Consider the following 16,650-nt stretch of genomic DNA (forward strand, 5'->3'; position numbering starts at 1 on the left):
AAAATATTTTTACGGGCTTAGCGCACTAATCAGTGAAAGCTGTTATATCTTCGGTTTCGCCATGTAGCCACAAATATTTGTCGCAGACATTCATTTATTTGTTCAAGCAACGGAATACGAGAATACGCAACGGAATACAGAATATGTTCCCACAAAAGCTCCCACCTGCTACATCAACCTTTTACTCGTATGGATAGCGCTCGAAGATCAATGCTTTAGCTTTGGATAGCACAGCTACAGGCCCACATAAGAACCAAATAATTGAGCGTATGCATAAATTCTTTACGCTCTTGTTGTTGGGAAACAGAAGCAGCATTACCCCGAACTCTCCGCCTTTTTTTACGGCTTTCCGCCGCGGGGTAAATCTTCTTGAAGTAGGCCGCACGTAATCGTTGGTATTTCGGCGGATCTGAAATGTTTCGTGTTCCTGTACTTTGTAGAGCGCGTCTTTCGGTTTCAGGTTCGTTCCTTGCGTTTGTGTGTGTGATATGTATTGGGGAAGCGAAGAGACAGCGCCCGACGCTGTGAAGGTCGAGGGCCCGCCGTCTCCGAAGGAAAAGCTCCGAACTGAGCTAAACGTTCGAACGTGCACCATGAGGGAGTGCGTTCCGAAATTGAGGACGCGTAAACGACTTAATAAGTATACCGGCCGTGGGGATTGTCGTATGAATAGCGCACATTGAGAGTACTATTGACATTCGAGATTTGTGGTCGCAAGCGGTCTTCGTTCCTTCTCTACTGTTGCGCCATATGAGCTGTCGCTCAGTTCCCGTGTAGGCGACCTTGATCGCTGCTCGCCGGTAGCTTTGTAGGCGGATCGCTGGACACTGGCCACGGGCGCTGTCCTCTCTGGGGCTACATTCTCTGCATCTTTTGAATTGCGCCCATGACATGTTACTAGTCGCACTCGGCAGCAAACGTAGCGCTTTAGCCTTTGTTGAATGTGGAGTTCAGGAGCCGCTGCTGCTTTGACGGAACCTCGGTCAAGTCGACGTCCGTTCCACCATGACAGGGTTCCCGTCGAGTGAAGGTTTTGGGTGATGGAGGAAAGACGACGACTGGGTTTATTTGCATTGTGTGCAACGTAAAAAGAAAACGGGAGAGTCTCTCGGCCACACTCGTTGCCGGGTTTTGTAGGGCTCTCTCTTTCCCTTGTGTCCCTAGGTAGAGGACGGCCTCAACGAGGTGGGAGCGACCTGATGAAGCGTTCACTTTTGCGCGCAGTCTCACACTGCCGCTCTTATGGACATGCCCCCGTCACGTGTTGAGCTGAGCCTCGGGGAGAAGCAAATGCCGCCCAGGTAGCGTAGACTGCGGTAGGTCCACATGATGATGTTCTCTAGCCAGCTGGTGGTGCACACGTGTTGCCGAGACATTTGCTTCATCATACCCAGAGCAAGGCCGCAACGCGGGGTCGGGACAAGAAGGGCGGAGGCTGGTCCTTTGTCCCTGGACGTGTTCGCGACGGTTGGGGGTAATGCCCGCTAGCCCGCCGCAGTGCTCGGGACGCCGAAGAGCCATCGGAAACGAGGCCATTTTGTGGTCAATCTTCAGCCCGTCGTTGCTTTGGGTTGAAGACGGCCGCACTCCGACACGGACAAGCTCTGTGATTGCAGCCGGATGAAACACGGGTCCTCTCCTTGTGGTCTGTTACGACAGACTTGCTGCTTGCAGGCGGGACTTGCTGACATCGATCTCAACACCTTGGTATGTCCATTTCGCGCTAGCTTCTCGGAGGTTGTCCACCCGCGTCTGCTTCTTTACAGACACCATCATGGTTTCAGTATATACGGGCACATCTGTGACAACGGTGGCCGTGTAACTCTGCCCAGCATCGGTTTTTTTTTTTTTTTGGCTGCTCCGCAACGTGTAAATGTAACGTTGCAGTGGCGCTTTTTCATTTACACGAACAGACATCTCAAAGTCAATATGCGGAGGACTTCTCGTGCCAGTGAAACACCGAAAGGAGCTGACGTTCAATGGCCGTCGAGGCTGCTCGCGTGACTGTGGTCTTCGATACGCGTATAATCCACTAATGCGCCGGCTTAGCGCCGTCGAGTCCATTAACGATCATTAACCCCCTCTTTCAGTGCGGTCGCTTCCGTCTGCATAAAGAAATAAAGCGGTGCTTACGCGTAGCAGATCGCCTTCTTTCTTTTTTCCCCTTCTCTTTGGCTCCTCGCCGCACGCGCCGGCGCACGCCGCTCGCGTCGTCGTCGGCAGCGGAACGCCTGGCCCGCGGCTCTGCGGCGCAGCCCGGGCGGCCGGAAGCCGCCCGTCAAGGCTCGCCTATTGTTCCGTCCGCGCTCGGCCGGCCCGGCCGACAGTGGCCCGCATTGTTCACAACCCTTCAGAGCGGCTCGCGTCTGCTGGTGGGGGAGGAGGGCGGCCGTAGTCGTGCCGCATCCTCTCCCCCACTTCCTCTCGGTTACTGTTTGGAAAGGCGCCGGCTGATGGCGCACATTGCTGTCCACGTGCTCCCCCTGCGACCCCTTGTCTGGCCGACGTGCTTCGAGTCTCCTGCAGAGGCACTGCCTCGTGCAGGGCTGTTTCGAAACAGCGGCGACTCAATTTGCGAACGAGCGCGAGGTTGAAGCGCGACCCGAAGACTGCGTGGCGGCGGAGGGCGGGATTGTTTTGTCTGTGGCGCGCATTTGGCGCAGTGGTCGTACCTGGGAAAGTCGCGCGTGGGTAAAGGGTTGCGGTTAACGTCGTTGAAGCTCACTGCGTCGACGCAGATGCGCATTTTTTTCTTGCTTTATTATTTACGCGGTGCTGCCTTGTGTCGCTATGCGGACAGGACTTCAATCCACCGTCTTCTCTCCTCGCTCTGGCGGGCAACTGGCTCCGGAGTCTGTTTTTTTTTTTTTAAATCAACGTGTTAACAGCATTATCTCCAGCTGCTTGTTTTTCTCTGCCTTCCTTTTTTTTTTTTCGTCAGCACGCCATTTAAAGATTCCGAGGTCAGCTTTCAAGCAAGACGTGTGATAACTTCGTCTTGTATCGTTTCGTTCAGGTCATCTAACTTGCGATGATCAGGCTCTCGCAGCTAGGGCGACTTGGGTCGCAGCTCTTATGCGCCTGTTCGTGGCTTCCGCGTCGTAGTTGTCAGCGTAGTCGGCGTATGAAGAGCTGCGCTCAAATTTCGCACTTCTGACTATCGTAATCGTCTGTCAATGTATTCACATCTTCGTCAATTTAAGCGGTGACTGAAATTTAATCTAAAAAAAGACTGGTGTGAACCTGGCGGTACAGACGGAGCAGATCTGCCAGCCGTACTGACATATAAAAGTAGCACCCTTGTCCTTACGAAAAGGAACGTTAGAATAACAGTGTCAACTATACTTTACTCGCCATGCCAGCAGAGTGGTCGATGCGCTCCGCACCGGCGCTGACAGTGTCCTTGACAGCTGACGGCCGTGTTCGATATGTCAAGACCGCCTCGTAAATCTTGGGCGGCGTCGACGCAGACTTCCCCCATGTTTGCCGTCCGGGCGATAAGAGCGTTCCGCGCACTGACGTGTCTCGCCTGGAAGCTGAGTTCCGTCAGCCTGTGTATGCCGACCGTTGAAGCTGTCATGCGGGGAGACCCTTAGGGAAGAACCAATATTCTGCCCTGCCGTGTCGTGTCCGTGAAGTTTATTCCGGGGAAAAAGCGAAGAAACTAGTGCTAGCCGTCACTGTGCTGCACATTGCGAGTGCACGGTTCGCCTTTCCCGTACACTGCCAGCCTCGGAGGGTAGTGCACGTTCGCGGTATGACAGCGTTTGAGAGGCAGCGTTTCCACATACACCACTAGCGTGCCGTGCTTGAGAGCAGCTCGCCTGAGCCTATCAGCTTCCCGAATTCAGGGGCCCTAAAGGCCTGAGGGTATTGCACATCTCTTAGATAGCGAGACTAATTTGGCAGGGCGCGGTGCGATCTCATCTAACCATGCAGAGTTCAAAGGTGCCAGTAGCCACGCGAATTCGGCAGCTGATCAGTTGGCGCTGGCCTTGGTAACGCTCTCCTTTTTTTTCTTTAGTGGGGTAGAATAATGAGTAGCCGGTGCACGTCTTAGGAGGCCTTCTCTAGAAGAGGATGTCGAAGCCTACCATGTCCCTCCCATGCTTTCTTTGCAAGCGGGGCTTTTCGATCGGGAGCAAACAGCGCATCCCGCTTGTCGCGCCAGCAAATGGCGGCCCACCACCATAGCCTAGCCGCCGTGTTGCGATCGCCTTTTGTTCCTGCGTGCGACCGGGTGCTCGTGCTCGGCACCGCTGAACCAACAGCCGCGCCTCGCGCGCTCTTGCGACGGCGGTTTCAGGGGTGACCCCGGAAGCATACGCGCGGCCCGAGGTGCGGTATAATGGCAGGGTTGGCTGCTCGGATGGGTGCGTTCGGCGGGATCCCTGTTTGCGCTGCGCCGGCGTCGGTCCAGGTGTTCGGCGCCGCGCGGGATGATACACGGCGGTCGTTCTCGCAACGTCGCGTGAAAGGCGGTCTGCGGGGCGGCGCGCGACGCGTCGTTATCGGGCGCATGGCTCTCTGCTTATCCCGCCATTTTTCTTCTCTGGGCCGAAGGATGCGCGCACACTGCCACAGATTCGCTCGTGGGTGGGAGCGAAGCGGTGCTGCATCATAAGGCTTGAGCCGAGGAAGACAGGTTCGACGCGGCTCCGCGACTCTGGATCTGTACGCGGAAGAACTGGGCTGTCTGGGTGGTTGCAGCAGTACTTTGTTTTCCTGCTTCGAAAGGCGCTGGCTTGTCCGAGAAATGGGGGGTCCTTGTCGAACAAGGAGTTTTGCTGAAGTTTGTGTGACCGCTTGCACGCCACCGAACGTGCGAGAACTGAATAGGAGTTATGTCGACCAAAGCTGTGTCGTGCGCGTGTGTTTGTACTGTGTTCTACCAGACCTTCACGCGCGTGCGACCTGTATATAGTTATATTTATCATGTATGTATGTAAATAGATTTGTTGTCAGTGTACTCTTCCCCCTGTCCTTTCTACTATCCCCTCCCCTTTTTCTTTTCACTTCCACACACCGCCTGTTATCCTTTATTTCCGCTGCCCCAGCTGAGGTACTTCCAGCAGCTATAGCAGATGGGGGGTTAGAAAAAATTCTTTTACCTTCCATATTCAATCCAAAAAAAAAAAAACACTACTACTACCAAAGCCTTTGCCAGGGAACAGCGGAGAGAAAAAGAAAACGAAAGAACATGGGCGAAAACGTTATCAAAATGATCACAGTTAATTTCTCTCAAGACATTGGTAAATGTGTGAAGTCACTCCGAACGTTTAATGAGCAAACAAAGTTTTCCCGGAAAGTCTGTGAGCATGGTATACGCGATGGAGTTTGTCGTCCCGAAGCGAAGCATGGGCTATGCATAGGTAAACCGCGTGGTATGTTTCCGGATTAGTTCGGACCAAAGGGGGTTCTTTAATACGCACTGACCATGCACAGCACACGAGCGTCTTTTGCATTTCGCCTCCATTGAAATGCGGCCGGGATTCGATCCCCCGTCACTGGACTCAGCAGCCGAACGCCAAAGCCGCTGAGCCACCGAGGCAGATGTTTGTGAAGTGCAAAGCTAGAAATACAGTATGTGCTGCCCGGTGCCATATGCCATGTCGCGTCAGTGCCCTCTGACGTGCCTTGTGACAGATTCTTTGTCTCAAGGCATACACGGTGGGCATAGAGTCACTGGATAGCTGGGCATTACAAGTAAATGTGTCCAGTTTCTGTCGGAGCGCACCTGTCATTGCATTTACGGTTGGGTTACCACCCACTCTCGGAGGCAGCCTTTATTTGAGGATCGCCGGATGCGAGCAATGTCCATTGTATATGGTGGCCTATAGCATCGAGTGAATAACTGCGGTGGGGTGGTCCGGCTAAATGCTTGCTTACACGAACCCCCAAGATCTGTCTTTCTCTGGTTTCCTTTTTTTTTTTTTTTGACAGAGAGAGAGAGCAGGGTGAGGTGGCGCACGCGCATCAAGGGGCGGTGGGTGGCTTCTATCACAACCACCCCACTGGCGCACTGCATTGTTTAAGAGTTAATTTTTGGCTTAACGGAAATCAACACTGGTTGTTCCTCTACTCGACTTTGCTGTTTCATCATCTCCCCATGTATATTAGTTTTACTTACGGCCTATGGCGATTACACGTTTCCGTGCATATCGAGCCAAGGTCGTCTAAGTGTCCCGGTAGTCGGCGTTGGTTATACAGAGTTGGATGCAGGTACCACTAACCGTCTCAAGTATGGCCGCGTCGACGGGGATGTAGGAAGAACTCTAGCCTGATCGATGAATCGCACGGGCGACGACTGTACGCATGCGCTGACCGAGCTCCGGCTCGCTCGCCTTCTTTCTTTATCCGGCCGTCCGCGTGCTTGTTTTCCTAGCGTGTCGACCCGAACGAGGCACTGGCATGGATGAGCGATGCTTGCAGTCCTGAGCTGCCTCTTCCGCGTGCCGAGCGAGCGAACGTGCATGCGCGCGCGCGCGCGAGCATGTTGTGGGAAACGTATACGGCTCCTTCTCCACTGCATTCCGCCGCTCGCGGAACGAGTTTGTTTTGGAAAATGAACACGTATACTGTAATATCCCGTCAGGCCACGAAGCTCGTTCGGCGGTGCCCCTTCTGATGACGCGGATTGCGCCGGGACGCGCCCCGTTCAATCTTGATTATCCGCGCAACAGGTATGCGCGTATGGCTTGCGGGGAGCGCGTACTCGGTCGGGTCGATTCTGACACGTTAACCCGCGGGCCCGATTAATGACTCGACCGGAACCGACGTGGCCGAATACCGGGTTCGTAACAGTAACGAGCGCATAACGTTGGCCAATCCGTTCGTGCCTGGAGCGCTGTGTTAGTGGCTATTGATGGGGTTATGCCCGGTAGTGCGCTGTTTTGCCCGGACGGACGATGCCTACCTCCGTTAATGTAATGGCTGTGTTATGCTGCACGGTCGGTCGGGAACCATTTTGTTGCGGCATGCTCGTGGCCCTAGGGCCCTAGCAAGGGCGTTCTTAAATCCGTCATGGGATGGGCCTTACCAGCCAGAAAATGGAATGATGCGTTATCGGCGATCGCATAAACAGGTGCAGTTCACCCATCCTAAGCCGCTGTTAATGCTTCAATTAGACCGTATGGTCCTGTGAATTAGGCTGAATTGGTTGTACATTTCAGTGCAGAGACCTCCGGCTTTCGTCAGCCTGTCTATTATGCCTTGCTTAAGACTCTCCAAATAAATTTTCCTGGGCCCGATGTCTGCTATTTGTGTTTGAAACCCTGTGACCGCGTGCGCTACCATCGTTCCATATCTTTTTTTATTATTATTTCTTTTCTCTCTTCTGTCTCGCTGCGAACATTCCGTTTCCCTGTTCACATTCCAGTGGAAGTGTCTGCTGTTGGGAACACCATTTAATATTCATGCTTGGATATGGCAACAGAAACACTTTTAATTATAACAGAAGCTTGAAAAATTTGAAACGGAAGAGAAGCTTTTATGAATACAGAAAACTGCAAGAGGCATAGTGGTAAAGCAGCCAAGGTGAAGAGCCCCGTGCCAAGAAAAGCCGGCGTCGGCATCGGTGTAGGCGTCATCGTCGTTGGCCCTTAGTGAAAAGTCCCGAGAGGAGCAACCTAGAGGGTAGGTGGGCCACTTAGGTCACGTGGCCTTGTGACGTCATCACAGCCTACCCTCCGGATTGTGAGCAAACTGCCAAACCGTAGCAGGTAATTGGTCGGTCGCGAGAGGTTACCTGAGTGTCACAAGCCCCGCCGGTGTCGGCACCTGCCATCGCAGGGCAGTGTCGCATCGCTTATCCGCGGCACCACTGCGCCAGGAGTGTTATCAGGACTTGCAGGGATCTATGAATGTGAAGTCGAGAATGACCAATTCCGCATATATGGGCATTTACCCTTTAACACTATTGCTCCGTACCCCTAAGGCGGTGCTTAGGTGTCCCTTCCAGTTTTTTTTTTCCTGGCACTTTGGAGAGTCTCTCTTTAAAGCATTGTACAGATAGTCTCTGGGCGATATTAAGCTTCCACGTCGCTCTGTCCTTGTCCAGTTTAATGTATTTCTCTCTCTCTTTTTTTTTTCGTCGCAAGTGCGAAGAGAAATGTGTCGTTCCCCAACCAGTTCGTGCTCTTCGCTCGCTTTGCCTGCTTGCGAAATTGAAAGTTGCGCCGACTTTCCGGTGGATTTTATGTATTTCGTACTAGTGAGGGGTTACAGAATGCGCAGAACTATTTCCTTCCCATTCGCGTCGCATTATCGCGAAGGCTGTCTGCGGCAAGTCACACGTCTGGACGTTTATAGGCCAATCGTTATGCTCCTCGATCGGCCGTTGCGGGCTGGCGAAAAAGACGCCGAGAACCGGCGCGAGGAGAACAAAAACGGGGCTGCTGTCATCATTTCCGCACAATCTGCGGCGCCGGAATGGATTCGCTGCCGTACGTAGAAACTGGCCGGACGTAAATGGTTACGTCTATGCCCACGGCCTGGGCGGTGATGGTCACGACCCGCCATGACGTTTACGAGGACCTTTCGCCGGGTCGCTGTCGTGGGGAAAGACCTCAGAGTCACGTCAGCTCTTTCCTGTGTTCCTTGGGAGTCCTGGCCATCCATCATGACAATAGCGTTCCGTTCTTTGCACCGCAGAGGAGAGTCAGCCGCCAGCATTGGCCGGTTAAATTTCATGCGTTTGAGACTACGTCGAGCAAAAAATAAAAAAGAAAAGCAATAAGAGAGAGAGAAGAAATTACGTAGCTTGTTTGTCCTGTGATCGGCAAGTGTCGGGCGCACGGCAGGCACCCTTATATAAGATTGTAATTATTATTATAACAGGAAACGGCGCCACGCTAGTAACGCAGGGAGAGGGGAAATAGAGACTGTGCTGCAAAAAGCAAGCTTTTCATGAGTGGTTGTTTGTATAAGCTGTTTCGCGAGCGTTGGTCGCAGCTGTCTATATGTGTTCAGGGCAGCAGTCTGTTTCTTCCACGCACAACGGTCATCGGAGGGTACGCGGTGCCACGGCGGGCGCGCTCTCGGGGAAATGGTGGCGCGCTCCGCTAGCTACGGGTGAGGTCTTCTCGCGTGCACGCCCGCGCGCGTGCGTGCGGACTTCGGTTCCTTGATGCTTCCTGCACGAATGTCGTATCCGCGACGAGTTGTGCCCGTCCGCTGAGCGGTCGTCTTCGTGGCCATCTCTCGTCTCTTATTGTCCTCTTATTGTCGTTCTCTCCTGGGCGTCAGTGAGGAATGAATGATGGTTGAGCAGAATACCATGAACTCTGCAGAGGTAATAAATGTGGGTGTACCGGATTCTCCTTCTCCTCCTTCGTATCTGTCTGAAGATCCAGTGCAGCTCTGTTGTTTGTGGCATTGGACATCCGGCGTATACAGCGAGCCACGCTCTGTCTTCTCCGGTGGTCTTGCGTCGCAGTCCGTCATCACCTGAGAGATGTTAATGGCTCTTCACTGCACTGACTGTTTGTTCGTGTGACCCCTCCACCGCACCCTGGGCTTCTTTCTGGTACCAGCTTTCCGCTCAATTCGGTTTTATCCAACCTTCCACTCTCCCGTGCCTGCCAGTTTGTTCCTGGTGCTCTTGCTTTGACACCAGTGCTTCCTTTGCTGCATCCTGTCTGTGCGCTTGTGTATGCGATGGTACCTATTCAATATTTGGCGGTAGTTCTGAGCACCATGTTGATGTGTTGGTTTGTTCGACTTTCAGCGTTGCACTCCCAGCATACGCGTTCGATACTTGTCGCATTCCCGTAGTGTTCCAGTCGGTGTCAGCCGCTGTCGCAGTCACGTCGTCTACAGTGTTCACAGTTCTTCGACCATTGCAGTTACCAAACTCTGGCGCGTCGTTGTGTCCGTGTCTTGTGCTTTCAGAGGTCAGGCAGTGGCTTCGCCAACGATCCGTGGAGCTATTAACAGTCGGCGAAGCTTGCAAGTCTTCTGTGTTTTGATTCTTGACCAATGTTTCATTTCACTTCCGCATGTGGCGCAACAGGGAGCCGTGCTCCTCGTTTTGACCAGAGTGAGGAATTTTGAGACGCTCGTCCCACGGAAAGTTGCACAGCTATTTACGGCGATCAAAGAGTAACTGTAATGCGCTAGCGCATTTCACGGACGGATGGGCATCCTCAGGACCTCTGGCTGGGGTCCCGCCCGCGCGCGCTCCTGACCGCGCCGTGTCGGTCAAGGCGCGCCCGCCAGCTGCGCTTTTGAGGTCACGGTGAAAACTCGGCCCGCCGTCGTCGGACGCGTTGGCCCGGTGGAAATTAATCTCTTCTTATTCTTCTATCCCCCGTGTGCGCCGAACGAGTTGGCGGGCAGGCAGAGCGGCCTTCCTCGCCGACCGACCGACCGACCGACCTTCCCGGTTCACTAGCTCGCGCCGCGCGGTGTGTGCCGGCCGGCTTCGCGGATGCCCCCGCCTTGTTTTGGCTCTTGTGCGTGGGTGTTGGCCTCTGTCTCGTGGCCTCCTCCTCCTCTCAAAGCGATAATGGAACGTGCTGTATCAACGCCACTATAGTTGTGCGCACGCAACGCGTTTCAGCTCCGCGTCGGGCTCGTCCATGTGGTTGGGTGATGTGGCGTCCTACGCTACCACACTAAGGAAACCTATTTATATGGATCCCATACAGTTCCTCCATATGATGTTCATAGATGCATGATATGCATACGTGAAGTCGGTCCTATCAGCTTTATATGATATATAGGACCTATGGCTTACGAGACACGAATTTTTTGGGGGCCAGGTGGTGGTAGTGGTAAAACTTTATTTTCCAACGGATACAGGATAGGCGTCGGCCTATCCACCTAGACGGCGGCCTGGAGTCCTTGGACCCGGATGGCGTGTTCGGTCAGTCGGATTAACCCTAGGTGCATCTCAGCGTTTGAGCTTAGCAGTAGTCACCCAGAAGTCCTCTGTTCTAGTTTCTTCATCCATATCCTGCATTTCTGGACAGGTTCATATCGTATGTGTGAGATCTGTCCTCTCCCGACATAGTTTGCATCTGTCCGAAAATTGTTCCGGGTACCACTGGTTAAGGGTAGCCGTTACGGGTAGCCGGAAACAGGGCCAGGGCAAGAAGGGATCCGTGTATAGTGACGCGAAAACACACCGCATTAGGGTGACGAAAGGAAGAATCAGTGTATCGACTGATGTAATGTGAGCGAAACAATTGTTAGCTCTGCCCTTTCGTGGGTGAGGGAAAGTGCGAAATGAACGCGAGAAATGTGACCTCGTGACTTAATCAAGCGCGCAGCTATCGTTTCAGCGCTCACCGCGGACTTCGACCGCTGTATATATCGAATTTTCGCGATGTATGCAGCGTGCACTCATGCTGCGACACGCGGGTCTTTCTGCTTCGTTATTGGTCGAGTAACATTTCCACTGTCCGCCTCGATATGTTGAGTGTCTGCCGGCCCACTCGGCTCGAACTCGGTGCTTCGCGGGGCGGGTACTAAATGACCGCTCGTTCGACTCCACGCCTTGTGCCGGCGCCTTGGAGTATCATCAATGCGCCGTTCGGCTTATTCCTCTCAGGGTGCGCCGAGGTGTGCCTCGTTTTCGCTGTAGACCGCCAGTGCAGACCTTAGCGAAGGAAGTGGCTGGTGGGGGCGATGGGTTCAAGCGGCCGTAAAGCTCGTCATAAACGCAGAACTGTCCCATAAATCGACGCTTCCGTTATCAGCTCTGCACGTGATGGAAATACGGCGCGCGCGCGAGGGCGCTCTGCGCGTTCCGCGGCACCGTACCAGCCGCCACTCGGTTACCTATATATATATACTGGCACCGCTGCCTTGCCCGAGCAACGCATGCGCGCTTACCCACTCTCTCGGCGACGTTGATATAATACCATCCGGCAGTGCTTTTAACAAGCGCGTACGCGGCGTGCAACGGGGCGTAGCGAATCGGCCGTTACGCGTGTGCGGCGTACTGTACCCAGTACCACTTTTTGCTTTTGTTGTTGTTTACGCGCAGGAGGCATCCAAACTAGCCGCTTTCTTTCTTTCTTTCTTTCTTTCTTTCTTTCTTTCTTTCTTTCTTTCTTTCTTTCTTTCTTTCTTTCTGTTCGCTTAACCCTTCTCTCACGGAGAGGTTGAGGTGTCCGCTGGGGATGATGAGATTGTACAGCATCTCTCTTCCTGTGGCCTCGTGCCGTTGCGCTGTTGCCCTACAAATCATGATGAGATGTTACGGCGCATTCCTCCTAATCATAACTTTTTTTTCCCCTTCTATCTCGATCTCATTCCTGACTTCCTTTGTTTTCTTTCTCGCGCACCGTGCGCGGCACGCGGATGTCGTCGGCCGCTCCCTGCTCGCTTTGCGCGGCGGCCGCTCGCATCGTCGGCGCGTGGCGTCCACCTCTCGTGGGCGAGCCGCTCGCTGTTGCCTCGGGGAGGCTAATAGCCGGCGGGCGCGAGCAATTTTGAAGAGCGCGCGACCGGCCGACGACGCCGCGCTTTCCTGCCCTGCTTTTAGGCCGTGGGCCAGTGTGGCTAGGTGGCGGGGTGGGTGGTGGTAGAGCCCCTCTAGGCGGTGGGTGGCGCTTCTGGGTGGCGCCGAGGCTTCGAACGCTGCCTTCTCGAGGGGATGCTCGTCTTGATGAGACAGCAAAATAGAAACCTATTAAATGGCAGCATTTATTACTTCACTACCGTTCCTTGTATGGAAAATATTCCTGTCTCTTCTTGGATCAGTTCAACCTTGATCACCAATTCACCTTTACTTTTCCCTGTAGCTTCGAAACGCAGCTCCACATTGGCGCCAGTCATGTGCGCGGCGGATCGTTCACATTGTCTTCGACCAACGGCTTCTTCGGCTCTGTCCCTGTGGCTGCCAGATTTTTTCTCTCTTTATTGCAATTCTCTGCAGTTGCGCTGGAAGTGCTGATGTTTTCGACGTCCTCCTCTGACTCTCGTCCGTCGGAGACCGGGACGTTGAACGACGTCCTCCTCGCGCCGTGTGTTGTATAGTCTGTATACCTCACAGAGTCGCAGCGTGCAGTCGCACGCACCGGCCTCCACATTAGTCTCGTGTACGCGATTGCCGGGGCGGGCCTATATATAGGCGCGCTCGGTCCTCGGGACTCGCGCTGGTGTAGCGGAGAATATAGAATTGCGCCCGTGGGAAGATAGCTTCACGCGGCGCAAAGGTTTTATGACCACCTTAGTATAGAATCACGTACACCTCCGCTCTGCGTGCCTAAATGCGCGCCGGTCATTACTCGCGGGCTGCGCTCTTGCATGCGTGCTGGTTGGTTGCCGCCGCCGCGGGGGTCCACGTATACTACGCGCTCTTCGGGGACGGTCACCGCGTGCTCTCCAAGAGGATTCAATCTGTGGTCGACGACGGCGCGCTCTTGGGGCGGACGGCTCAACTTCCGCGGGTCGGGCTGCTCGCTTCTTGCTCGTGGACGCGTATCGGTTTTTTCTTTCCCGAGCGGGGTCGTGCCGAGCCATCGCGACGCTGCCGCGGCTGCTTCGACGAGCGCGCGTTTCCGCGAGTGTCCCCTTTCTTCGTTTTTTTTTTTTCTGACTTTTTTTTTCTCTCTGGGAAAGCAAGCGATCGAGAAGGCGGCCGGAGGGACAGGGTTTTTTGTCTCGTTGCTCTTCTGATGCGTAGTTTCGGGTCATAGGTGATGTGCCGAAGATTTCCGCATCGCTGGAAAGATGGAGGCGGCCTGGTTTCGTCTCTTTCATTATCTTTATTCCGTTCTTATTACAGTCTCTTTCGTCTTTCGTTCTCCTTTTTTCCTCCTGCGCGCGTCGTAGACGGGAAAAGCCTGTAGAGAAAGTTTTGGAGGTAACAAACGTTTCTGATTACCTTATCTCAGATTCACTTTCGGAAGGTAGCTGGAAATAAAGTTGCTTGATTGGGGGCCGCAATTTGCTTGTTGCTTCGCTTTTTTCTCTCGTTTGGATATTTAGTTATTTTTTTTTTTCAGGCAATGTCATCGCGTATCCGGATTTGCGAGTTTTTTTCGTTGTCGATACTTTCGTAGATAAAGCTGCTTGACGATTGATAAGGAGAAAATAAAAACGAATTGCGAGGCAGCAGCCTACCCCTGTCGGTGGCGCGCAGCGAGGTCGTGGAAACAATCCCCGGGCGGTCAGTCCGCCGGGCGGAGGTGGCACCGAAATAGTCGAATTTCCCTTGCTCCTCTCCTTTCCGTAAGGTATATATAAGTATATATACATCGCAGAACGCGGCCGATTTTCCGTGCCAAAATGTTTGGCGCTGTGCACATTCCCCCGTCTTCGTTCATATGCCGCCTCTCTCTTTCCCTTCCCTGCTCACGCACACGCGGGCGCTTGGCGGGCTCGCGGCAGCAGCGCTCCTAGCGGCGTCTACGGGCGTTCCTGATTTGTGCGACGCCATCCGAGGTGTACGCACTGAAACGTGCGAGCGGCACTCGTGGCGCGGGCCATCCGTCAAGCCCACCGGGGCGTGTGTTTGCGCGGGGTGCGAAAATAACGCCCCTTAATACGCGCCGCATCTTACGTGGCTGACACATCGCTCGCCCTGGAGGTTTTCGGCCGTCTCCCTTTATTCTTCTTCTTCTTTTCGTTTGTTTTCTCGGCTGATTCGCTCGCGTGCACGCGAAGCGCCTCTTGCGAGTTCTGATTCCGATCGAGGCATCCGAGCCATTCATACAGCGCTTGCATACTGCTGCTGCTGCTTCTGTCCGACCGTGTATTGATTTTCCCCGAATCCGTTTGGAGGCACGCAAGCGCCCAGCCGCGCTTTTCTGCTCACAGCATTCCTGTACTACCCCGCCGGCCGTAGGGGGCGCTTCGGACGCTCCCGAGTCCTCGCCAAAGGAAGGAGGGCATTGTCTGTTTCCTCCACAGTGCGATAGCGTGCCATTACTCCGCCGCTACCGACCAGTCTCTGTGGCACAGGCTGGTGAATGTCGGTGCCGCATTTCAGTGCTGGCAAAATGCAAGAACACCTTATGTTGCGCAACGCATGTCAGTGCGCGTTAAAGGATCCCAAGTGGTTGAGATTAATCCGGGGCCCTTTCTATACGGTATGCCTCGTAGCTCACCGTGTTGCTGTGACACGCGAAGAAAAAACAAAAGCAATTATACCCGTTACCGTTTCTATCGCTAATGCTGTACAGTCCTTTTCCACGAACCTAGCTGCGTATGCGCATTAGCCGCGTTTTGATGGAGGCGAAATGCGAAAGGCGCCCGTGTCCAGTCCGGTGTCAGTGCTCGTTAAATCACCCCGGGTGATCTGAATTCATCCGAAACCATCCATCGCAGAGCCTCTTTCTCTCTGACTTCCGTAAGTCCTTCCTCCACGCTTTCCTTCTCTGCGTGGTTTCAGGTCTCCACAAAGTGTGTGACGATTACTACTGCTTTAATTTCCTAAACGTATGGATGTAGGTGTGTTTTTGTTTTTTTTTGGCTGCTTCGTGTGCGCCTCGTTGGACGCCGTCAACGATACCCGCGCGCATCGTCGCTTCTTGCTCGGCGCTTGTGAGGGCTCTATCCATTTGTCCGTAAGCATGGCCAGTAGCCGTTCAGTGACCCTCTTCGCGTCTCCCGTACAATAGCGGCGTCTGCTTTGTCGCTTCATGCTGATTTTCATATTTATTCCTCCTTTAGTTCGCTCTACGAGTCGAGAACTTGCTCGCTTCCTTGCTTTCACGTAGAATTGCGGGACTCAAGACGATGTGCGTGCTGTAAGTTAAGCTTTGAAGGGCCTGCGCAAATATCCTTCGTCGTTTTAGAGTTCCTTTGGTCTGCCTTATTGTGGAAGCAATGGGGCGGCATCTACAGGCTGAGAGCTTAGGCCAGAAATATCCGGGTCACGTGGTTTGCTCGGGGCCCTGTAATGAAGTCCCCTGTGGCACCCGTAATGACGGAAAAGTCTTAAAAGTCGAAGACGAGCTTTCAGGGCTGTCGTAAATGCCCCACTGCACGGCTCAGATGCAATCCGTGTGACTTTTGACGAAAGGTGTACGGAGCTGAGCACTCGCTCGATAGGTGTGCTGCGGACCAAGTAAAGTGGAATCTTAACGCAGCTGCTTTACCAGGGGCAAGATTCTTGTGCCTTCACGGTTTGTGTGCCTATATCCAGCTGCGCTGGAGCGCTAGAATTATCTCCGAAACCTAGTAACTGATTTAAAATTTAGCTTCCCTTCCTCCAGAGAGCACCTCTCGTTCGCTCCAGACAAGGATGTTCACCTTGGTACGTGTAATATGAAAAGGGTCACATTGCATTAGCTGTAAGTCGACAGTAACTCCCCACCCATGGTCGAGATGCGTGTCCGCGTTTCGGCGTCACTACTTAAAAAAAAGCTCTGTCGAGGCTGAGAATCGAACCAGGGCCTTTGGCATTTGATGTGGAGACGCTGCCACTCCGCCACGAAGGCTCAGGGTTCGGGCATGCATAAAGGCGCGTGTAGTGAATGCATGGGTGTCATAAATAAAATAAAAGAAGGAAAAAATTAAAATGACAAAAGAAAAAGTAATAAAAATAACAAAAGTAAAAACAAAAACTAAATAAAATATGGAAAATAATAAAAAGAAAAGAAAACACACAGTGAGCCAGGACACGCCTTCGCCTTGCAGTACTTTAGAGAGGCAAAGTGCCCCCGAATTTTTTAAGTAATGCTGGACGTATGG

The 16,650-nt window shown here is 53.4% G+C and overlaps 1 protein-coding gene across 7 annotated transcripts in view; it reads left to right on the top strand.

The window, feature by feature from the left end:
- CdGAPr (GTPase-activating protein CdGAPr) overlaps positions 1–16,650 on the top strand; it is a 234,806-nt gene that overhangs the window by 193,616 nt on the left and 24,540 nt on the right. The window lies entirely within an intron of this gene.

This window comes from Amblyomma mixtum, chromosome 6 (assembly GCF_055824585.1).
Source record: "Amblyomma mixtum isolate Tamu chromosome 6, ASM5582458v1, whole genome shotgun sequence".
NCBI lineage: Eukaryota > Metazoa > Arthropoda > Arachnida > Ixodida > Ixodidae > Amblyomma > Amblyomma mixtum.